We start from the raw sequence: 19,233 nt of genomic DNA, 5'->3' as shown, positions 1-19,233 counted from the left end.
CAGGCCCACAGCCACCGGGGGGAAGGCCGCCCTTCGGGCGCAATGAGATGGAGCCTGTGGGACCTGTAGTAGGAGGAACTCAGCCGGGGAGTAGACAGTGAGTCGAGGTACTAGGGTGACTGGAAGGCATAAGAGGGTTGGGGGCTGGCTAGAAGATAGGGTTTTGGTTAGGGTGCCATTACACCAGAAGAAGATGCCCCTTGGAGTGGTTAGGCTGGTTGAAATCCGCCTGGTGTGGTTACAATAGGAATAGTTGTGGCCTAGGGAGTAGCAGGCCGGGAGCTCAGACTCAGGTAAGGCATAGAGTTGTACGTTAGGAATGGGAGTAAAGGGGTTAGATGATTCCGGAGCATTACGTGGAAAGGGAACCGGTACCGCAATGAGAGGAGTCTGCCCAAGAGTGGCACACAGAAGGCAGGAGGTTAAATTAGTAAGTCCGGACTGGTTAGCAAGTGCCAATCCCTCCCTGAGGAGGGTGATCCATGAAAAGGGGTGTTGCGGGGTTGGAGCTGCTTTTGTAGGATGTGCTCCTGGGTATGTATGGCAGATTGAACCTGCGTAGAGGTTAGGACGTAGGCGTGCCATATGTACAGGTGTGAGGGCGGGTACGATTGTTTTGGGAAGTCATAAAGGGGCTGCCTTTTGAGGACTGGTCCATCTTTGGTCCCAAGGGTCGGAGATGATTAGAGTGAATTGGTTTTTTCCCTCAGTGGTGGGAGTTTTGGATAAAAGTGAGTGATGGGTTTGACCGCTTGGGCTTGGGTATGGCGTTGTTTTTCCAAGTTACAGGTTGACCAGACACAGCCCAGACAAGAGTACCAGGAAGAGGTTTGACAGGTTGAAGGCTGTCTGTAATGGAAGCAGAGTACAGGGTGGGTGACTTTGGAATTATAAAACCTAGAAAAGTTGAGTTGTAGGGGACGTGAGCCCCCCATTGCGGGGCAGTCAGTGGTGGCTAGAAGAGGATTGTGAGAGTAAGGAGGGAGGTTACAGATATGTTGTGTTTTGGTATAGTTTTCAGTAAGGAAGAATCTCCAGACATACTGAGAGGAGCTAAGTTTTGGTAAGCTTGAGAGATAGAGGGCCAGTAGGAGTACACTCCCAGCGGGGAGAGAGGGAGCCATCAGGGCACCTCTTTATTCGGGACAGGTGGACCCACGATGGGATTTGTGCGACCTTAATGGCTGAAGGGGTGGCGAGGATAACTGTGTAAGGACCCTCCCACCGAGGAACTAGGGGCTTTTGGGTAAGGGTTTTTATGAGGACTGAGTTACCGGGGGAGATACCCTTGGAACTGGTAGGAGGATTAGAGGGGTGGGGTAAGGAGGAGTTGGCGTGTTCCCTGAGGAGGTTTCTGAGGAGGGTGAAGTAGGGGAGATAGTTTTCTAGAGGGGTTGTGTTTGGAGGTGGAGGGGTGGACAGCAAAAAGGGGCGCCCGTAAAGGAGTTCGAACGGGCTGAGCTGTGATGAGCCCCGTGGACGTGCCTGCAACCTGGCAAGGGCTAGGGGAAGCAGGGTGATCCACGACTGTCGGAGTTCTAAGGAGAGTATGGTGACCTGCTCCTTGATGAGCCCGTTGGCCCGTTCTACCTTACCAGAAGATTGAGGATGGTAGGCAGCATGGAGTTTTTACTGGACTCCTAGGGAGGTAGAGACAGCATTAGTGACTTTGGAGATAAAGGCAGGGCCGTTGTCGGACTGGATGGTAGCAGGGAGCCCAAAACGAGGAATGATGTCCTGGATTAGATGGTGGGCCACTTGGTCAGCCGACTCAGAGGTGGTAGGGAAAGCCTCTATCCATCCTGAAAAAGTGTCAACCAGGGTTAACAAATACTTAAAGCGTTTGTGTTTAAGCATATGGGTGAAGTCTACTTGCCAGTCCTGACCCGGTAGGAACCCGTGAAGCTGGTGGAGTTGCTGACGGAGGTGACACGCCCCTTGAGAATTGGTTTTTGTACACGTGGAGCAGCTTGCATGGACTTGGTGGATGGTTTGAGCGAGCCCGCTAGGGTGTAGTAGGGGTGTAAGGAAGTGGAGTAAGGCTCTTGGTCCAATATGGAGCGAGTTATGGATGTCCTGTATGATAGTGGTTTTCTGGGACTGGGGGAGGATAAGTAGGTTATGCTTAAAGGCCCACCCATCCCTGAAGGCAACACCAGGGGTTTGTTGCAGGGTTTGGAGTTTGGTGTCAGAATACTGGGGGTTGTAACAATGAGATAGAAAATATATTTTGGCTGGGCGTGGACAGTTTTGCGCAGTGTTCCTTGCTGTCCTATCGGCAAATGCATTACCGAGTGCCTCAGGAGACCCCGAGGACTGATGTCCCCGACAATGAATGATGGCTACTTGTTTGGGCAGTTGGATGGCCTCGATGAGGCCAGCGATAAGCTTGCCATTGATTACCGGGGTACCCTTGGTGGTGAGGAACCCTCTTTCTTTCCAGATCATACAGTGAGAATGTGCAATAAGAAAGGCATACTTGGAGTCTGTGTAGATGTTGACAATTTTGTCTTTTGCCCATTTAAGAGCTTGAGTGAGCGCGACAAGCTCTGCCTGTTGGGAGGTGGTACCTAAAGGTAAGGGGTGGGTTTCAATGACTTCAGAGTGGGTGACGATGACATACCCAGCTGCGCGAGGTTTGGAGGGACGTGAGAAAGAGCTGCCGTCTACGAAGAGGGTTACGGCTGCCTCTATGGGGGTAGACTGTAGATCTGATCGGGGGGACTGGGCCTCAGATAGAACCTCGGGGCAGCTATGCTCCAGGGAGGGAGCAACGGGATTAGGAAGGAGGGTGGCCGGGTTTAGGGCAGGACAGTGGGAAAGAGTAATGTTGGGATTTTCTATAAAGAGTAGCCCAGCTGTGGCAAGGACTGATAGGAAAGGAGTTCCCGGAGCTTATGGGGGGAGAAGACCTGAAGTGGCTGCTGCAAAATTATCTTGAGGGCTTCTGGGGTGAGAATAGTGGCTGCCGCCAGTGCCCGGAGACAAGGTTGCCACCCTTTTTCGGTGGGTCCCAGCTGCTTAGAGAGATAGGCTAAGGGAAGAAGGGTGGGGCCAACGGGCTGCGCTAAGACTCCTAGGGCCACATGAGCCCTTTCATCAGTGTACAGGTGGAAGGGGAGGCTAGGGTTTGGTAAGGCCAGGCCTGTGGAGGCGCATAGAGTTTGGAGTAAGGAGTGAAAGGCTCGTGTGACCGCGCCTGGAGAGGACAACGGTCCTTCAGGAGTGTCTGCGGCGGCTTGGTATAATGGTTTCTCCAGGAGGGCAAAGTTTGGGACCCAGTGGCGGAAGAACCCAACCATTCCCAGGAAGGAGAGTATTTCTGCTGCCGTCTGGGGCGGTTGGAGGGACCTGAGGGCCTGCAAGCGGTCAGCTGTGATAGATTTTTTCCCAGGAGTTATTTGCAGGCCCAGGTAGGTTACAGAGGGGGTGGCTATTTGGGCCTTTTTGAGGGATACGCGGTACCCCCTTGTGCCCAGAAAGTTCAGTAAGAGGGTGGTGGCCCGAATACATTCAGGGTGGCTGGGGGAGCAGACTAGCAGGTCATCAACATATTGAAGGACAGCAGAAGGAGCGAGGTTGCTTGCAGTCAAGGAGGTCAGCGGCCAGAGCTTGCCCAAATAAGTGAGGGCTGTCCCTGAAGCCCTGGGGGAGGACTGTCCAAGTGAGTTGTTGAGAAAGGTCTGTGTGTGGGTCCTCCCAGGTGAAGGCGAAAATAAAGTACGAATCAGGGTGAAGGGGAATAGTGAAGAAGGCGTCCTTGAGATCCAGGACTGAAAAGAAAGCAGCATTGGAGGGGATCTTTGAGAGCAGGGTGTAGGGGTTGGGGACAACTGGGTGTACGGGGATAACAGCATCATTGACCAGGCGGAGATCCTGGACCAGTCGAAACTCTCCAGACGGTTTGCGAACAGGGAGGATGGGAGTATTACATGGGGAGTTGGTGGGGATGAGGAGACCGCAACCTTTAAGCCTGTTAACGATGGGAGAAAGTCCAAGGCGATGCTTCCTGGAGATGGGGAACTGGGGACGACAGAGGAATCTGGGGGAATGCTCTTTAAGGGAAATTTTGACAGGCTGGTGGTGTTTTGCAATTGTGGGTGTTTCAGTGTTCCAGACCTGGGGGTTGATGTCTGGGAGGAGGGAAAGAGAGTTTGTGGGGGTTGACGTAGGGTCAGAACTGTGGAGTAGCGCTAGGAAGCTGCAGTTGGTGATAGGAGGGAAGGTGATGTTGGCGTGGAGTTTGGCAAGAATATTGCGGCCCAACAGGGGTACAGGACAGGAGGGGATGACTAGGAAGGAGTGACTAAACAAAGTGGGACCGTACGAGCAAGTTAATGGAGGGGTTTGCCGTGGGACGTGAGGGGTGCCATCAATCCCCATAACAGAAACCTGGGAAGGACGAGTTTCGCCATGGTAAAAAGGGAGTGCAGAGAAGGTAGCCCCCGTATCGAGTAAGAAGGAAACACTTTTACCCGCTACCTGAAGCGACACCCTGGGCTCGGCAAGGGTAACCGGGGTTGAAAAGCCAGGGCCTCCCTAGTCGTCTAAGAGTCCCAGCAACTCGGGACCGAAACCTCCGGAAGAATCCGACTTCCGCGCACTTTGGCCGGAGGCCGGATCATCCAGGGTTGCCCTGCGCGATCCAATCCCTCTGCCAGGGGCGGCTGAGGTCTCGGACGCACTAGGGCAGTCTGACTTCCAGTGTCCCGTGAGTTGACAAAGGGGGCAAGGCTTAGTGGGCGGACGGGGTTGTGGGCAGTTGGAGGCCCAGTGACCCTCATTCCCGCATTTGAAGCAGGCTCCCGGTGGGGGGGGGCCGCTGACGGCCACCCGTTTTTCCGCCTCCTGCCGGCCGCAGAGCTGCTACCAAGGCTTGGGTTTGTAAAGCGACCTTCTGTTTCATTTGAGCTTGGCGAGCTGCCTCTGCCGCATTTTCCCGGGCTTGGCGGGCTGCCTCTGCTGCATCTTCCCGGGCGTTAAAAACTTTAAAGGCCATTTTTACCAGGTCCTGTATGGGGGTTTCCGGCCCATCCTCAACCTTTTTTAGTTTTTTTCGGATATCAGGGGCAGACTGTGAGATGAAATGAGAGGCGAGAACAGTTGCCCCGTTTTGGGACGCAGGGTCTAGCCGGGTGAAACGGACAAGGGCATCTTGCAAGCGGCTGAGAAAGAGAGCGGGATTTTCATCCGGCCTCTGAGTTATTTCTCTGAGTTTGTCATAGTTTACTACCTTATTGGAGACAGTATCCATGCCCCGTAGGAGATATTGGAGCATGCGATCGCGAGCTGGGATGTGGGATCCTGGCCCCTCCTGATAATTCCACTGGGGGTCTGTGCTAGGGAGAGCTTCAGCTCCAACGGGGACCTGGTTGGGATTTATAGCATGGTCCCTGTCAGCTGCATGCCTAGCTGCTGCTAGGATGCGCTCATGCTCTTCGGCGGAAAGAGTGGAGGTGCAGATGACATGGATATCATGCCAAGTGAGACTATAGGCCCGAGTAAGGTACTGAAACTCCTTAATATAGGTGGAGGGGTCGGCTGAGAAAGATCCAAGTCGGCGTTCAATTTGAGCCAGGTCTTGGAGAGAGAAAGGAACGTGAACTCTGACGAGTCCCTCCGTCCCGGCCACCTCGGGGAGCCAAGACAGTTGGTGGGTGGGAGCGAGTACGGGCCGCAACTGGAGGACTTAAAGGGGGTGGTACCGCAACAGTTGGAAGGGAGGAGGACGACGAGGAAGGAGGAGGAGGAGGAGCTGTGGGAGTGGGGGCAGGGTCTGCAACTGGCACAACAGTTGGAAGGGAGGAGAAGGACGAGGAGGGAGGAGGAGGAGCTGTGGGAGTGGGGGCGGGGTCTGCAACTGGCGGAGGAAGGGAGTTGGAGTGAGCAGGAGGGAGATGGGATAGGTGGTCAGGTAGCTCCTCCTGCTGTTCGTAAGGAGGGGGAGAGCTGACCTTGGGAGGGGGGGTAGGCCCTGCGGCAGGCGGAAGTGGAGGAGGGTTAAGGTTGGTGGGAGGAGATGATAGATGGTCAGACAATTCCTTCTGTGGTATGTAGGGAGGGGGAGAACTGGCCGAAGGCGGCAGGGTTTTGGGAGGGGGAGGGGTTTGAGCTAGGAGGACTTGGTGAGTGGAGCAGGAGGAGGAGAGGTCGGGGTGGGGACGCAAATCCCAAAAAGCCTGGACATATGGCACCTCGTGATCCTTGCCAGTACGGCGACAAAAATGGTCTAGGTCTTGTAGGATGTTAAAATCGAAAGTACCAGTCGGAGGCCAATGTGACCGGTTATTAAGCTGGTATTGGGGCCAGGCCACTTGGGACAGGAGGATTTGGGAGTAGCCCAGCTGAGAAAAGTTGAGGAGTAAGCACCCGAGAGGGGTGTTGTTAGGAATTTGAGACTCCGTGTTCCCCATGGCGCGTGTGGCAGGACCTTTCCTTTAGCGAGATTGGGCTAGAGTGGTGTGGGAAGAGGCATCCCGTCTGTCCCACAGCCCCTCTAGAGGACGGTAGGAAGAGTCAGGAAGGGCGTCCCCTTGTCTGACCGTTCCTATTGTGGAAGTGGAAGTGGGGGAAGGACCAGAGGAGGCGTCCCTCGTCTGATCACTTCCAAGGCTCCTGGAGCCTGGTTGGAGGATCTGACTCTCGGGCCGGCCGGCGCTTGGCAAGGGATCCGTGGAAGGGGAGACGCAAAAGGAAAAGAGGCCACCACACGCACCACGGGGAAGATAGGCAAGCAAATGGACTTACCTTATCCGGAGTGTGGAGGCCAATTCAGAGGAAGGGGGTCGCCGGAGGGAGGGGGCCGCTGGTGGACCAGCCGCCCACACCTCCCGGGTTTCGGCACCAAATGTGCGACCCGCAGAGACCCTTCCCGAAGCAAATGAGAGCGAGGAGTTGTTAAGCCGAGTCCAGGTTTATTGGGATCTGCGGGCAACCCAGGCGGGAGGGGAGCTGAGCTGCACCCAGCAGCTGCCGGAGAGGGTTTTTATAGGGAGGGGGCCTGCTTAGGTTAGGTGTTGCGGAGTGATTGGTGGAAGGGAGAGCAGAGGAGGGTTTTCTGTGTGCCAGAAGGAGATTGGTCACCTCTTGGCGGGCTTAGGTTTGAATTTTATTGGCTGTCTTGTTTCTAGGCAGACTACTGCAACTGCCAAGGGGTGGGGGATGGGGGTTGGCTTTAGGTTTGGCGGGTTAAGGCTGAGCAGTGATTGGTCGCCCTGCGCTACCAGGCAGAATAGGGTCTGCAGGCGGACTCCAGGAAGTGAGGGACAAAATGGAGGACTGTGGGTTTTTCTACCAAACAGTCACTGTTATGGTGAATCACTTTATTCTCTGTCTGTCACCTTTCTTCTTTATAGGTGTATTTTTATTTTAAATATCCCTGGCAGTTTAGGTCTTTGAGTTTCTTTCCATTTTTAAGTTCACTTTTGCTTCCAGTATCTAATTTAATTATGCTATCACATAGTAATTAACATTATTTTAGTTTTAAGCAACTGGAACCGAAGTAGGTTTATTAGAAAGGTATTTGCATATCATCTTCATGCCCAGGCATCTAACATAATAATCTGCAATTTTAAAGTGAAGGAGTGGAATTTTTAAAACATGATTGGGAAAATCAGAAAGCGGATATTAAAGGGATTTTAACTTTCTCCTGATGTTTCATCTCCATTAGTAAAAATGCCATTGGCTGTTTCATGTCATAAAAGAGAGCTATAACACTATGTTTAAAGTATACAGAATTCTGCAACCTTGTGCTATTTATGATTCTCACATTTTTCTTTGTCAATTCTCTTACCTTCTTATAGTTTGTTTTTTTTTTTTTTTTAATATTTGTTACTTGTCCTGTTGTGTCTCTACATTCATCTTCAGTCAATTGAGAATTCTACTTGAAATGTGCTGATACAAAGTGGGCACACAAAACCAGATAGAAAGAAAATACTTTGAGTAATTTTAAATAGTTCAGAGTTTTCACAAGGAGAACATTTTTTCTTAAAACTATTTACTTGTCTTTCCTCCTTCTAGTTTCCCAGTTATGTTTTAACATTTGAGATTGCTGACAAATTGACTAGGAAGAAAGTGATGTTATGTAAATTTTTCAATTCTATTTGTACTAATGAATCATATGGAAAGAGAGAGAGAGACCCCTAATAACGAGACAAAAAATGTTGTCTATAGCCAACAGAGTAGAAGGCATCTATTAATGAGAAGAGCAGTAAAGAAACTGTTAATGAGAATCCAAGAAAGTGAGCCCAGGCTTCCAGAAGGCCATCCCAGACTGAAGAGGATAAGTGGATAGAAAATCTGGTCTGCTTGCCTCAAATAGAATAATTCTAAAGGGCCCTCTGAGCTCGGGAGTTGCACGTGGGTTCAGGTAAGATTCCTGTTGAGATTTCAAAGCAGTTAAAACTTTCCCTATATCTTTCAAATACTGATAAAAGAAAAACTGCCAATCCACAATTCTATACACAGTGACTAAAAGGAAAAAAGAAGGGATCAACACTCTCTACTTACTTTTCTGATAGACTCCAGAACTCTACATATGCAGAAAAGACTCAAAACACTAAACTAGAAATGAAAGATCTTAACTGAGATAGAAGCTGCTATACTGATCATGCTAGATAATAGATAAAAGCAGGCCACATAAGATGAAGTGGCAGAAGCTAAACACAGACCTCTGTAAATATGTCCCTGACTGCACAGTTCTTAGTCTGGGATTAAGTGAAGTTTATGTAGCAAGCACCATAGTCTCAATAAAGGTGAAAAAACCAACTGATATCCTGGATTGGAGAATCAGAAAACTATAGCCAGTTCACCACAAATGCTGGAAAATTATTGAGATGTTTCAGAGAATAAAAGCTGAAAAGGGCATTTTTGATCTCTGTCGTTCCACATCCTGACAGACTCTCAAATTATGAATATGCAGAATAGACACAAAGCAACTCAGATGGAAAGGAAAAAAAAAGTTTCAAACTGGAGCCGAGTTGCTGCCTCAAATGAGTTTTCAGTTTAAACATAGTGAAGAAAAGTAGCTGCTAAAATAAATAAAAATAACACTAATTGCATGAACATATATGATTCAGAGTTCCCACAATTTGACATCTATATGTCCAGGATAGCATCCAAAATTACATAACATATCGACAGAATGGGGTAGGTGACAGTGGTCTAATGTTAAATGAACAAAATAGAAGCCTCAAAACCAGCTGTTAGGCTAGACCTAGTGTTTTAACTAGAGCAGATCAACAGTTTCTGGAACTTGATACATGCAGTTCTCTTAAATCTTGATCAGGAAAGGTGATCAAAACCAGTTCACATTCACTTGGTTATGACAGCAATTTATATTCACAATTTGCCACAGAGCTGTGTTAATATTCATGTTATCATAATGTAGGCTCCAGAATTCCTGATCCCCTTAATATCTCACAGCATATTCAGGTGGCCCACTGCACTAAAGACAACATGTTAATTGGACCTGCTAAGCAGGGAGCTCCAAGCAATCCTGATGCCCTCGACATATGCATAAGAAAAGGTGAGAGAAAGTATAAATTTTACGTGTATGTCACATCATTGCAGATTTTAGGGTTAAAATTTAGAACATGATGAGACATTCTAATAAGGTAGAGAATAATTATAGTGCCTAATTTCTCCACCACTAAAATAGTGGCACAGAACTCACTGTTTCTTTTTTTCTTTCTTTTTTTTTTTTTCCTGCATTTAGGAGAGAATATATACCACATTTGGAAATACTTTTCTAACCAATTGTCTCATGATGACTTTAAAAACTGCCAGCTTTTAAAAGAGAACAGAATAAAAGAGGACTTTGCCACAGGCCTAGACTTCGGTTAGTCTATCCTGCCGCCAGGGCAATATGAACTATTAAATCCAGTGGTGGTGGAGATATCCATTGAACTAAATATAAATATTATGTTTCTGGGAAGCCCCAAAGGAGAATTCTGGGTTCTGGAAAAATGCCATGCTTTCTGTAGCTGAAAATGACTCATCATTGGAAAAGCAGCTGCTAGCTTGATACTAAAACCTCGTAGATACTAAGTGTCTGACCATGAGAGATAAGTGACTGTGTAATTAGAATTGTCTATCAGAAGCTTGGTGTTGTCAGAACAATCAAGCCTTAAGGTCAGGGCTATGCAGTAACAATCTATTGTTCTATGAAAATGATATATGTGGGCCTGAACAGATCCAGAGGGCACACTAAATGTTTCACAAAAGGTGGCTTCAAATCCCATTATACTTATCTTTGATGCAATATTGCCTGTCTCACAGCTTACATCTATGTCCTGCTAACAAAAGACCATGTGATCTGCAGAGGAAAAAGGGAGAGCTTTATTTATATTTAAAAATATATATTTCTGCACATCAGGGAGGCACAGCCTTCAGTACAAGTGAAAGTGCTCTCTAAAGAACAAAGGAAATATTTGGCCTAAGTAAGGAACATTCTGGTCCAGGTTCCCAATCCGATTCGTTTATGCAACCAGAAGAGTCAAGCTTGTTCAATTCTGATTGATCAAGATAGCTGACCCATAACTGGATGACTTCCCAAGTTCAAAACCAGAAGTCTCTGTCAGCTGGACGTTTTTTCCAAATGGCTAGTGAATGGATGTCTCTGACTTCAGCTATTCTTTTCTCCAGTCATAGGAACTGTTCTGGCTCAAGGGCATAAGGCAGGATGTTTATCAATAGCTGCCTTTTCTAGGAACAAAGAGGACATAATCTCTTTTTTCTTACCCTACCATAGCTGCTTGGTTCTGTTATCTAAATTTAAGCATCTCTATTAGACACAGGGAGTTCATCTTGTCTGAAAAGCATGTGGTCTTACTGACTGTTTCACTTTTCATTTCTCTCTTCTATGCAAAACCTGCAATAGGCAGCATTAATTACCAATGTATGATGTTGCATTTTTTTCCTCGCCATTGTCAGGACTGGTGTGGCTACTTTCCCTGGGTTCATCTAGTCTCTCAGTGGGACTTACATGACTGATACTTACACTTTTTAACAACCTGGGCTAGACAAGGTAGAAAAGGTGAACAGGTACTTGTTAAATGTCTAAGAGCATTTCTTGTTGGAGTTTAGTGGAGGCATCAGAAACTTTGGATAAAACCTGCAGGTGTTGAGCTGTCATAATTTGGGTCGGGGCTCGGCTAAGGCATCTGGTTTAACAAACAAGAATCCATTTTAAATAGAGCCAAATATTTAGACTTAAAATAAATAAAATGATTAAAAACTGAAAGATGGAATAAAGAAAGAAGCCAACACTGGAGGAGAGTGAGCATGAGGAGAAAGACAGCAATCAGAATGACTACTTACAGCTTTGCACAGCCTAGAGTTGTCTACATTTGGGAATACAGGGGTCTAACCTAACATGACGTAGAGCATCTAGAATACAAAGGATCCCTAGAGCTATGACAACCAAGGCAATAATGAGGTAAAGATGAGAACTGAGCACGCACATTAATCTTACACCTGTAAAAAAAAAAAAAAAAAAAAGGTCTTTTTACAGGCCTGGTCTGATGGATTGGTTTCAACTTCAGGTGCCATCTTCTTGGCCCAGTGATAGGACTTTGATCAACTTGAGTTTGGTGTAAGATACTGGTGGTGATGTCCAAAATTCATTCAGGGTTGACATCCTCTTTAGGTGGAATATATATATATATATATATATATATATATATATATATATATATCCATGGGTCAATAACCTGTGACTTGGCAATGTGAGGGTTGGTTAACCGTACCTGGAAAAGAAATAGGGTTTGATGAAATCTTTTGGCTAATGTCTTATCCAGTACACAATATCACATGGCTAGTCAGAATTTAATAAAATAAACTCTCTAGTTTATAACAGACATTTGGATTCTAATTTTTTTTTCCTGACAAAATGCAATAAGGCCAAACTTTAAGATTTGTTTTAATTGGGTAATATCATCAAGACTGTGAACCAGATTTGAAGTACAGCATTTTTAGTCAGTAACCAATATACTGAATTGGACAAAGAATAGTTAAGTGTAAAAATATGACTGAATTATGTGAGGAGGACCAAAAGATAATTTATTCTAAAGGTTTTGTACAGTTTTTTCTTGGTCTCAATTTTTTATCCTTGAATACAAAAATGCCACCATTTATTTTAGTATACGGAGGAAGTCTTTTAGAAGGGAATTTCATATTTCCTGGCTTTCAAGTGTTTTCTTAAATAGTATGTCAGAATAGCCAAGGAATTTTGGAGGAGTTTTGGACAAAGGGAGCTTAGCTAAGAGAAAGACAAAGGGAAAGAATTGTAAAACAGAAGGAAAGAGCTCCAAAGAGAAAAGAATTTCAGCTCGTTTGGGGACAGTATTTTAAAGCAAGGCAATCTTTCAGTCCCGAATGATTCTTTTTTTGAGTCTCAAGATATCAATTATATATATATATATATATATATATATATATATATATATATATATATAATTTTATAGCCATGGTCTTTTAATTTAGTTTTAAGGACAACAGACTGTTTGAAATATCCTGATAATGTCTGAACATGTTAACCAGCTGGAGTCTCAGAAAATATCTTGGCATGGCTTTGAACTTTCCTGGGTTAATTTTATCCACAGTTTTAAATAGGCACTAGGAATTTTCCCTGTAATTTTAGATGTGAAGACTGCTGGAGTACTGGAAGGTAGTTCCCTCTCTTTAAAACAAGGGTTTCCCATAGCACTCACCTAATGAAGACATCTTTTCCAGTGCAATCAGAGTGAGCATTCCCACAAAACCTCAAACGTGAGCATACCCCATGGAGCAGGAGCGTATCCTGCAAAATGGGGGGAGACTCCTACCGCCACCCACTGGGCACATGGAGCCAGATGGACATGGATGGGCTCCTGAAAAAATAAAAGTCTGCAAGACTTCAACCCCAAAATGGAAGACCTTGGATCCAAGAGGACTTACTTGATTCCTCCTCAACACAGCTAGGAAGATAACTGAGCTCAGCAGACCTGATGCATTTGTCTAGACCACACTGGGAAGGTGCTTGGCGGCCACTTCAGATTCCATCCATGTCACCAAGAAATGTTTAAAAAATACCATGAGATATGCAAAGGAAAGCAGGAGAGCTTTATTTTCTGTTAAAAAAAAAAAAATGTGCAGACTGGGGAAGCATAGCCTCCCAAGTGAAAGTGAAAGTGTAGCAAAGGAAGAGCTTGGTTCAAGTAGGGAGAGTTCCAGCCCTGGTTCTCAAATATGTCCATTCATGCAAACAAATAATTCAAGCTTGTTTAGTTCTGATTGGGGGAGATAGTGGAGCCCTGAGGAGTGGCTTTCCAAGCACAAAGTAGGACTTTTCAAAAGCCGCCTTTTCTAGGAACAGAGGATGTATGACTGCTTAGATCTGCTATAGCTGATTGATTCTGTTACCTAAATTTGCTCATCTCTATGAACCACAGGGAATCCATCTCATCTGGTAAGTTTGAGGTCTTATTCACTGTTTCATTTCACAGGCCTCACACCTAACTTGACCAACTGATGAAAGAGAAAACAAAACAGAAACAGGGTCTGACTCACAAATGAGTCAGTTTAATATGTTTGTGCAAGGCATTATATTATATTACAGCCACACCCAGTGTGGTCTAAAGGATATGATGAGAAAATATTCTGTCAGGGGCAGAATTTTGAGCAATACAATTGATGATCTCCTTTGTATGAATAAAAAAGGACTGAGGTAAAGAATACATAAAATCTTGAAGATTATTAGATGGCTTTTTTAATGATTAGTGCCTATGAGAAAAAAATGAGTCAGAGACAAGGAGGTTTGTGGAAATGTCTATAGACAGACTTGTGGGAATGGTATTAAACTACAGAGATCTTTATGTCTCAGGTCAACATATACTAGAAAGCATTTGCTACAGAAGAATCACTAAAACTAATCATTATAGAGCTAAAGAGTTAAATTGGTTTCTAAAAATTTATAACTTTCTAGTTTAATAAAAAATTAAAAATACAAATAAGCTTTATTCAATTCAATTCAATAGAGCTAAACATGTAACTTTTTTTATACATTAATGTATCTAATTATTTATTTTTAACCATGATCCCTTTTTGCAATTGGCAAAAATTGACCATTTTTAAATAAAAAAAAATCAATTATATTTAAATTTCTTAACAGGCACAGTTTTGGAAAAGGGAGTACATGCACAATATTCAAACATACGTGATTTTTCTAGAACCTAGTTGTGATCTGCTTTTCTGAAATCAAGTAACAACTAAATAATTTATTTTGCCCTTGTATAAAACAGCATTTAAATTATTGCTTTCAAGCAATAAATCAATAATTGTCAATGACAAGCATTACCAATGTGTAGAACAGTTTTAGGAGATCAGATGCAGTAAACATCCCCAAATTGTATTTATTTGTATTTACTAAATCCAATAAAACTTTAACCAATTGAAATGATAGTTTTGGAGATAAGGTCTGGAGTTTGTGGATTTCACTAGGAAAATTGTTATTGTTTTTGCAAACAATTAAGTATAGCAGTTAACTGAAAAAGACAATCCAAAATATCTAACTGTGTTGGGGCATTTTCTGTTGCTATAACAGATATCACAGACTGAGTAATTTTTTTTTTATTGTTAAGGTTCTGGTTTTATTAACGTATAATTTTTAAATTTAATTTTATTTTTATTATAATTAATTTTGGAATGAGGATAGAAACCATCATTCTAGCAAACTTACACAAGAACAGAAAAACAAACACTGCATGTTCTCACTCATAAGTGTATGTTGAACAATCAGACTGGGTTATTTTTAAAGGAATTATTCAGCTCAAGGTTCTGGAGGCTAGGAAGTTCAAGAGATTGGAGTCCATCATCTCATGATGAAGAACAAGAGCAGAATGGTAACATAATGTTTGCATGTAAAAGAGATGGCTTTTAAAACAAGTCCAAATCCCATGATATCAACATTAATCCATTCACGATGGTGGAGTTTCCATAATCTAAAAAAAAATAAATAAATAAATGACATCTTAAAGGCCCCACCTTTTAATACCACTGCAATAGCAATTACATTCCCATATGTTTTGGAAGGAACATTTAAACCATAGCTTTCTGACGCTGGCCCCACAAAATTTATATCCTTTTAACATATAGAATACATGTCCATCTTGATAGCCTCAAAAGTCTTAATATAGTCCAGTGCCAACTCTAAAGTCTAAAGTTCAGAGTCTCATCCAAATCAAATACAGGCAAAACTTAAGGCATGATTTACCTTGGAGTAAATATCTTCTAAGTGTAAGCCTATAAAGTTAAACGAGTTATTAACTTGCACAATAGAATGTTGGGGAAAGGAATATGATAGACAGTCCTATTTCAGAGAGAAATAGGTAAGACAACAGGTGTCTCAATTAAACCCAAAACCTAACTGAGAGAACAATATTTAGTCTTAAAGCTAAAAATAATTTTCTTTGACTCTGTATGTCACCTCCCAGATACACTGGAGTAGAGATTTGAGCCCCCAAAGCCTCTGGTACCTCTGCTTCATAGCTTTGATAGGCTCAGTCCATGAAGCAGCTCTCACAAGCTGTAATCTTGAGCCTGCAGCTCTCCCAAGCTGAAGTTGCACACTAGTAGCTCTACAGTCTTGGAGCCACAGCAGTCTCCATAAATCCAGTGTGCGTTGCCCTGGAGCAAAGACCATTCTTGTTATAAACTAGCAAAGACCTTGACTGGATTGTCTCTATGTCTTGTATTTTACGGTATGAAAAACTTAAGAGTGAAAAACTAAAATATCTGGCAAAAGCAATATCTAAACCTCAAAGTGTTCAGTCTGCTGCCTGGTTACATTTAATTGTGTTTTATGAGATACAACCACAAAGAAATGACTTACAGGTGGAATTTATAGTTAAAAGGAAAGCAGAAGGAAAAGATTTGGAAACTTTCCAGCCCACATGAAAAGAGTGAGAAACCATGTTTAGAAGAAAATGTTAAGGGTGTGCTATCAAGTCTATAAATAATTTAGGGGATTCATTTTAATTTTGTTTTATTAAAAAATATTACGCTACCAGCTGTTTGTGTTTGTTCATATTATTTTTATGTTGATTTTCTTTTTTGCCATTATAGATTTTAAAATATTTCTTCTTATTTGAGGTATATATCCTTTAAGCAACATGTATCTGAATTACTTTAAAACTTCAAGTTGATATATCCTAAATTAGTTTTCATTTGCATTTCTTATGATTATTTATGTTTTTATCTTTAACTGTATTTTAACTTTAATTTCTTTTAACTTTAATTTTCTTACAATTTCAACTTTTATTTTGGATTCAGGGAGTAAATGTGCAGGTTTGTTACATGGGTCAATTATGGGATCCTCAGGTTTGGAGTACAGTTAATCCTATCACCCAGGCAGTGAGCATAGCATCCAATAGTTAGTTTTTCAACTCTCAACCCTCTCCTACCCTCCTCCTGGTAGTAGTCCCCAGTGCCTGATGTTGTTAGCTTTATGTCCATGTGTACCCAATCTTTAGCTTCTGCCTATAAGTGAGAACATGTGGAATTTGGTTTTCTATTTCTACTAATTTTCTTAGGATAACAGCTTCCAGCTATATCCATGTTGTGGCATAGAACATAATTTCATTCTTTTTTATGGCTACATAGTATTCTATGGTGTACATGTACCACATTTTCTTTCTTCAATCCACCATTGATGGGCACCTGGGTTGATTTCATGTTTTTGCTATTCTTAATACTGCTTCCATGAACATAAGAATACATGTGTCTTCTTGGTAGAATTATTTATTTTCCTTTGGCTACATAGTCAGTAATGGGATTGCTGGGTCAAATGGTAACAATGTTTTAATTTTTTTGAGAAATTTCCAGACTGCTTTCCACAGTGGTTAAACTAATTTTCATTCTCACCAACAGTGTATAAATGTACTCTTTTTTCTACAACCTTACCAGTGTCTATTTTTTTTAACTTTTTAATAATAGTCATTGCTACTGGTGTGAGACAGTATTTCATTTTGGTTTTGATTTTTATTTCTCTTATTAGTGATGTTGAGCATTTTTTCATATTTTTGTTGACCACTCGTATGTCTTCTTTTGAGAAGTGTCTCTTCATGTATTTTCCCACTTCTTAATGGAATTATTTCATTTTTGCTTGTTGAAGTGTTTATTTCTTCTAGACTCTAAATATTAGACCTCTGTTGGGTTTCTAGTCTGAAAATATTTTCTCCTATTCTAAAAGTTTCTGTTTACTCTGTTGACAGTTTCTTCTCCTGTGCAGAAATCCTTTTTTAGTTCAATTACATCTCCTTTGTCAATTTTTGTTTCTGTTCCAACTCTTTCTCGGGACTTCGTAATAAATTATTTCCCAAGGCTGTTGTCCATAATAGTGTTTCCTAGGTTTTCTTCTAATATTGTCAAGGCTTGATGTTCTACATTTAAACGTTTTATCCATATTGAGTTAACTTATGTATATGGTGAAAGGTAGGAGTCCAGTTTTATTCTTTTGCATATGGCTAACCAACCTGCCAGCCCAGCACTATTTGTTGAATAGGGAGTCTTTTCTCCTTTGCTTACTTCTGTAGACATTGCCAAAGATCAGATGGTTGTAGGTGTGTGGCTTTATTTCTGGGTCTCTATTTTTAGGATTATTTAAATGTTTAGAAATATTGTCAGGACTTTTTTTTACATTTTCTGTATACCACTTTTAAAATAATCTTCCTACATTATGTTGTCCCTTTAACAGATAAATATTTCTGTTTTTTTAATTTTATTCTTATATTGAATTTGAAATAAGAGATTTCTGTTTGATTATTAGTTATATTTACATTTTTATGTTTATATTGTTTTATACATTTGAATAATCAAATTATATTATTTATATTTTCTATACAATTTCTAAGCAAAATAAAGGCTTAAAGTATTTTACACACTAAATACTCCTACTCATTTATTTATTTTTGAAGTTTAATTTTACCTGTTATCTTAGAAAAACCTACATTGTTTTCCTTAAGTCATAGTTAACAATATCGACTACCATATTTTATCAATGTTTATACATTTTATTGTGTCTTGCATTCCAAACTTTCCCTCTGTGTGTACTTTTTTCTTATTTCTTTTATTAGTGATAGTTGTAAATTCTAGAGTCATGTAGTCTACATGACTAAAAGACCTTGGTTATTTTCTTGCTTTTAAATGGTAGCAGAGTATAAATCTCTAGATTAACAGTTATTTTCTTGCAGCATCCTGATCTCTTCTTATAATGTTGCTGAGTAATTTGCTGTCATGATAACTTTACTGTAAGATATGTTCTTTTCTATTGAAAACATATAGATACCTTTTCTAGCCATATTGTGTTTTAATTTCACTGTATGTGTCCATATCTGGATTGACTACTACTGTTTGTTTTGAAGACATTCTTATTAATACAAATTTCTAGCAATTATCTCCTCAAATATTATTTTTAAGCCATTCATTTTTTCTTCTGAAATTCCTGTTTGACAATTATTTAAACCTCTCAATCTATCCTTTAAATCTCTCGCTCTTTTTATTATATTTTTATTTTTTAACCTATAGTAATGTTTAATTTAGAAATTAGACACAGAAAGAAATTAACAGAAATTAACAATAATAAATAAAAATTTAAAAGGAACAGGAACAATTATAACAATGTACTGCAATCAAAGCTACATCAATGTGGACAAAGTTTCCATAAACAAAGTTAAAGAAAGCAATGAACTGGGAGAAATGTTTACAACATGTTAACCTACAAAATAGTCTCATTCAGAACATTTACATAGTTTATATGAAGTCATAAGCAAAACGTGAAAAACCTGATAGAAAAATGGACAAGGACTATCAATAAGCAACTCATAGAAAAATAATACAAAATAATAAACATGTAAAATATTTTCTTTTTTAACTTAAACTTTGAGGTTGAGGGGTACACGTGCAGGTTTGTTATATAGGCAAACTTGTGTCATGGGGTGGTGGTGTACAGATTATTATGGCACCCAGAAGTTAATCTTTGTACTTGTTAGTTATTTTTTCTGCTCCTCTCCTTCCTCCCATTCTCTACCCTCAGCTGTGTCTGTTGTTGTTTTCTTTGTGTCCATGAGTTCTTGTCATTTAGCTCCCACTTGTAAGTCAGAACATGTGGCATATAGTTTGCTGAGGATAATATCATTCAGCTCCATATATATTTCTCCTAAAAGACATAGAAAAATGATCCAGCTGTTTTGTGTAGCT

This window comes from Saimiri boliviensis, chromosome 3 (assembly GCF_048565385.1).
Source record: "Saimiri boliviensis isolate mSaiBol1 chromosome 3, mSaiBol1.pri, whole genome shotgun sequence".
Classification (NCBI taxonomy): Eukaryota; Metazoa; Chordata; class Mammalia; order Primates; family Cebidae; genus Saimiri; species Saimiri boliviensis.
The sequence above is the reverse complement of the archived record's forward strand: the minus strand, read 5'-3'. Positions refer to the sequence as shown.